The following is a 4,886-nucleotide window of genomic DNA, read 5'->3' as shown; positions in this document are numbered from 1 at the left end:
TGTTGGCGTATCTTCTGTTAGAATTAGGAGTGAACAAGTTTTTTCTCTTTTCTCATGCTTTTTGGGATTCTTTTATTTCTATGCAGGTATGAGAATTATTAAATGGAAACTCAGTTGTTTTAACAGATTAGGAAGTTGTCCTTTCGCCTGGTGGCACTAGATGGCACTGTGGGACCACGCAAATTTCTACCTCCGTTGCGATTCCAGCGAGGCACTGCTGGTGCAGTTATTTTAAGCTACACCGGTTCTTGTAGCACACTGTGCTAAAATCGGCAGAAATCCCTGCTCTTTTTCTTCCGTTCTCCTCTTTCTCCCTCGCCTTTTTGAAAGGGACATATTGTGTATTTAAAAAGTAGTAAAATGAAAAGATTGTGAAGGTCCTAGATTCTTTCAGAGAAATCCGTTGTTGTTTGAGAATGTAGAATAAACAAGGACTCCCATCCAGGGGGTCGGAGTCTGACCAACTTCTTTCTTCTGAGGCTGATATCTATGAATGCAGAAATCAGGAGTGTGGGAAGGTGGTCCAGGGTGAGAAGGCCTTGGGTAGTGGAGACCCTGGCTGGTACAGCAAACAGGAAGCAGCAGAGGTGCTGGTTGTGTCCTGGGGAATAGAGAAGGCTCCTGTTACAGGGCTTTCACTTAAAATCTCTTGTTTTGGCAAGGGGCCCATTTTGAGTTTCCTCTGAGCATTGTGGCTGCATCATTTGTGGAACCCCAACAATAATGAATGTGTGGAGACCCTCTGTTTAAAAAGAAGAAGAAAAAAACAAACAAACAAACAACAACAAAAAAAAAAACAGGCAGAGGTTCAATACTGCAATAGCAGAGCATTCATAGTTTGCTGCCAAGAGCAGGACCCTACGAGATGCTCATGTGGCATCCATTATGTGGAGAAGCCTTGCCTCTGTCTATTCTACTTCTTAAGCCTTAGGGGGCATCCTTGTTCTGTCTTGGACCTGTAGAGGAGTTGTGGTTTCTCCACAGCCTGTGAACACAGCTGCTAACTTTGTAGAGACCATGCTCCTCACCTTTCTTGTTAATCCCATTAATTCAGTGTCTTCCTCAATATCTTTCAAAAGAGCCTCTTCCAAACTGAGTGTTTCTGAAGCAGACAGATGCTGTGCTGTTCTGAACCAGGTTTTTAAGGAGAACACATGGGAGAGGCCACAGATGAACTCAGACTGTGAAACAGAGATAGGCTTTAAATCTGCCTGTAAGTGATGATGATTTTGATATCTATATGTGGGTATTTGTCTATTTTGAATGGAAGGAAAAATATTAAATTTCAAAAATGTTTTGTTTTGGTCTAAAGTTTTCCAAATTATTTTTCTTCTTCTTTTGGATAAAATTCATTTAACTTTCTGCCATGAATCAAATCAATTGACTTACTTTCCTTGTTTCCAAATGTGTATGCACAAATTTCATTGATACAATCAATTTGTAGTAAACACCCACCTTCATACATGAGGTTTCATTAGTCGTCCTAACATTTCTGTGAGTAGACCTTCACATTGCCATTTTCTAGAGGAAAAATGGCAGTTCAGAAACAGAAAGCTGATGATGCCAGGTCCTACCACTAGGGATAGGTGGGAAACACAAAGTTGGCTGCACAGGTCCATGTAGACCTATTTCCACATCAGTGTCTGTTCCACTGTACTCTGGGCCTTTTCAACAGATAGTTTCCTGGTTGAGGGGTATAAAAATTCAACTGTTACTCTCTACAAAGTCTGGACTTCTAAAATGAAAAGTAGTCTGATGATAGGTTAAAATAAAATTCAATCGACATTATTTTCCTCTTGTGAACATTCAGTCAATTCCCAGAAGAACTCCCTAAAAAACTTCATTTTCAGAATACTTTCCCATGAAGAAGCCTACCTCGAATAATCCAACAACAAGAACAATTACACTTCATTTATCTTCCTGTACCAATTATGTATAAGATCTATTAAATCTGGTATAATTTCTTCATATTTCAGAGATTTAGCTCCAAAATATCTCATTGTCTCATTACCTCATATATTCATGAGTACAACAGTAAACACAACATCACTGTTTTCACATAGTTATATTTCAGAGAGAAATATAGAAGATAACATTTATTAAATGTTTATATCAGAAAGGACAATGAGAACAAAGAAGAAAGGAAGGAGATAGTAAGGCACAGAAGGAAATGAGAATTGAGTGCCATTTTAGTTGGGATGTTTCTACTGAGATAATATTTAGATAAATATTTCAATGAATTTGGAAAATAATAACAATATTAGTTAAAATTGCTTTCTTATTTTTACTCCTGTTAGGAGCATAAAATTTTTCACTTCGATGATGACCTGTTTCTCCCAGGTATTTATTAAATCCAACACAATGTTTGCTTTGTCATTGAATCTCTCTAATCTTTGGTTTATAAATTTGCAAGTGGGAAATTAATATATTCTAAGCCTACTCTTCAGAGTAATTGAGCAGATCAAGTGGGAAGATATATGAGAGATGTTTTGAAATCTTGAAAGAGCAGTAGAATAATAAGGGATAAATGTCATATATAAATTCACCCATCCAATTGACCTCATCTTGTCCTTTATTTGAGTTTTGTAGTGATAGCCCAGCAGGGGCTGAAGGATACTTAATATATCAGTTAAGAGCATAAATACTGGTCAATAAGTTTCATCTCACATGTTCATTTTGGTAATTGGTAATGACTTCCCAGAGCCCTGTTGTGAACTAATATTCTCTCATTGTGTATCCTCTATGCACAATGTTCAGCATTATTCATCCTCCATAGATCATTTTTATACTGGGATTGCAACAATAGTGCTTTATTAATAATGTTTATTATGCCTGCCATTGCAATGGAGGGAATCTAATAGTAAGACTGTCAAGTACTTGCTGAAATTTTTAGCTCATAGGTACCTGTTCAGAGGTGATAGAAATAGTTGTTTCTGTAACCCTGTTACTACTCTAGTATCATATAAAACTGGTGAAAAGTGTCCAACTCCAGTTCTTTCAATTCTAATGTAGATATTCTTGGCATGTCTGATATCCTTAGCAGCCCCTTGCCTCCTCCTGGCAAGCAGATTGACAAATGCCAGATGTTGGCTTATGGCTTCCTTCAATTTTCATTTCAAATATATGGCCCAGATGCTTCCTCATGTGACCTACTGGTAACATATTTTGTGTGTTCTTAAAAGATGGGATTCTAAGCCAGAGACATGTTTTAAAGAGAAATAATTATATAGAAATTTTGTCTTTCACTGACTAGAGTAAAATACATGCATTAAACAGAAATTTGGGAATTGATTCAAAATCAAACATTAAAAGTATTTTAATGCAAGATAAATGTTAACTTTAAATCACAAGATCATAGTATTAGAGCTATAACAGCAAGACAAGCAATGGTCCATTTAACTCAGCCTGAAGTTTTGCCTTCCAGGATGTGTTTAAAAAAGCCAGGGGAAGCCTGTCCTCAAGCAAATTGAAAGGGAAGATAAATTATGCTTGTGCATATTTTTATAAGACAAAACTTATGGATTTAGAGTCTAACTGAATTAATTAGAAAGAGCAAGATGCAGGCTTAGAGCACAGACAAGAGGAGGTAGGTGACTTTTTAGGGAGGACTGCTTGGAGTCTGAATGATATGACCAGTTTTAAACTTAACTGAGTTCAATTTGAAGTGGAAGCTTCAGGACCAACCAGAACAGGGCAGAGCTTTGCACCTCAGATTTCTGGTATTCAAAGGTTAACTTTATTGTTCTTCAACTGAGTCTTGATTTTTTTCTTTTTCTTTTTAAATTGACATTAAAAACACATGTATTGGTGCACACCAGTGGTTTGGGAGGCTGAGGCAGGAGGATCACAAGTTCAAAGTCAGCCTCAGCAAAAGCAAGGTGATAAGCAACTCAGTGAGACCCTGTCTCTAAATAAAAATATTAAACAGGGCTGGGGATGTGGCTCAGTGGTCAAGTGCCCCTGAGTTCAATCCCCAGTACCAAAAAAAAAAAAAAAAGGAAAAATTTACATATTAATGGGTAACCATGTGATGTTTCAGTTGATGTATACATTGAGTAATGTTCAAATATGAGTAAGCATACCTATCTCCTCAATTATTTAGCATTTCTCTGTAGTAAAAACATACAATATCCTTTCTTTTAGCTTTTTTGAAACATGAACATATAGTTATCTATAGTGACCTTACTGTGTAATAGAACTTACTGTGTAACAGAAGTTATTTCTCTTAATCGTAACTTAGTACCTGTGATTAACCTCCACAAGCTTTCTTCCCCTCTTAATTTCCCAGCCTCTGGTTACCACTGTTCTACTCACAACTTCTAAGAGATCAGTGTTTTTATCTTCCACATATAAGCAAGAACATGTGGTGTTTGCCTGTTTCTGCCTTAGTTCACTTAGCATTGCCTTCCAGTTCCTTCCACATTGTCATAAATGACAAAAAGTTATACTTTCTTAAGACTGAGTAAGATTCCATTGTGTACATGGACCCAATTTTCTTCATTCATTCATCAGTTGATATCCAAGAGAATTAAGTTAGTAGGACAAACCAGACACATCGGCCCTCCCAAGCTTATTGTAGCACTATCCCCAATAGTGACTCAGGAGGGAAAAGTAGCATTACAATTTATCTGGCATTTATTAGTATAGCTATTGTGTATAGTCTGTTTTGGGGAAAGGTGGAATATTTCAGAGATGGGGCCTGATGGGAAGTATTTAAGTCACTGGAGGTGTATCCCTGAAGGGATTTGTGGGACCCATGTCCCTTCCTGACTAGCTTTTTGCTTCATGGATCAAGAGGTAACTGGTTTGCTCTGCCATGTTCTCACATTAAGATGTACTCTTTTGTGAGATGCCCAAAGCAATGGAAATACTCAGTCCTGGAATGG

This window comes from Sciurus vulgaris (genome assembly GCF_902686455.1).
Source record: "Sciurus vulgaris genome assembly, chromosome: 4".
Lineage (NCBI taxonomy): Eukaryota > Metazoa > Chordata > Mammalia > Rodentia > Sciuridae > Sciurus > Sciurus vulgaris.
This window is presented reverse-complemented; position numbering follows the sequence as displayed.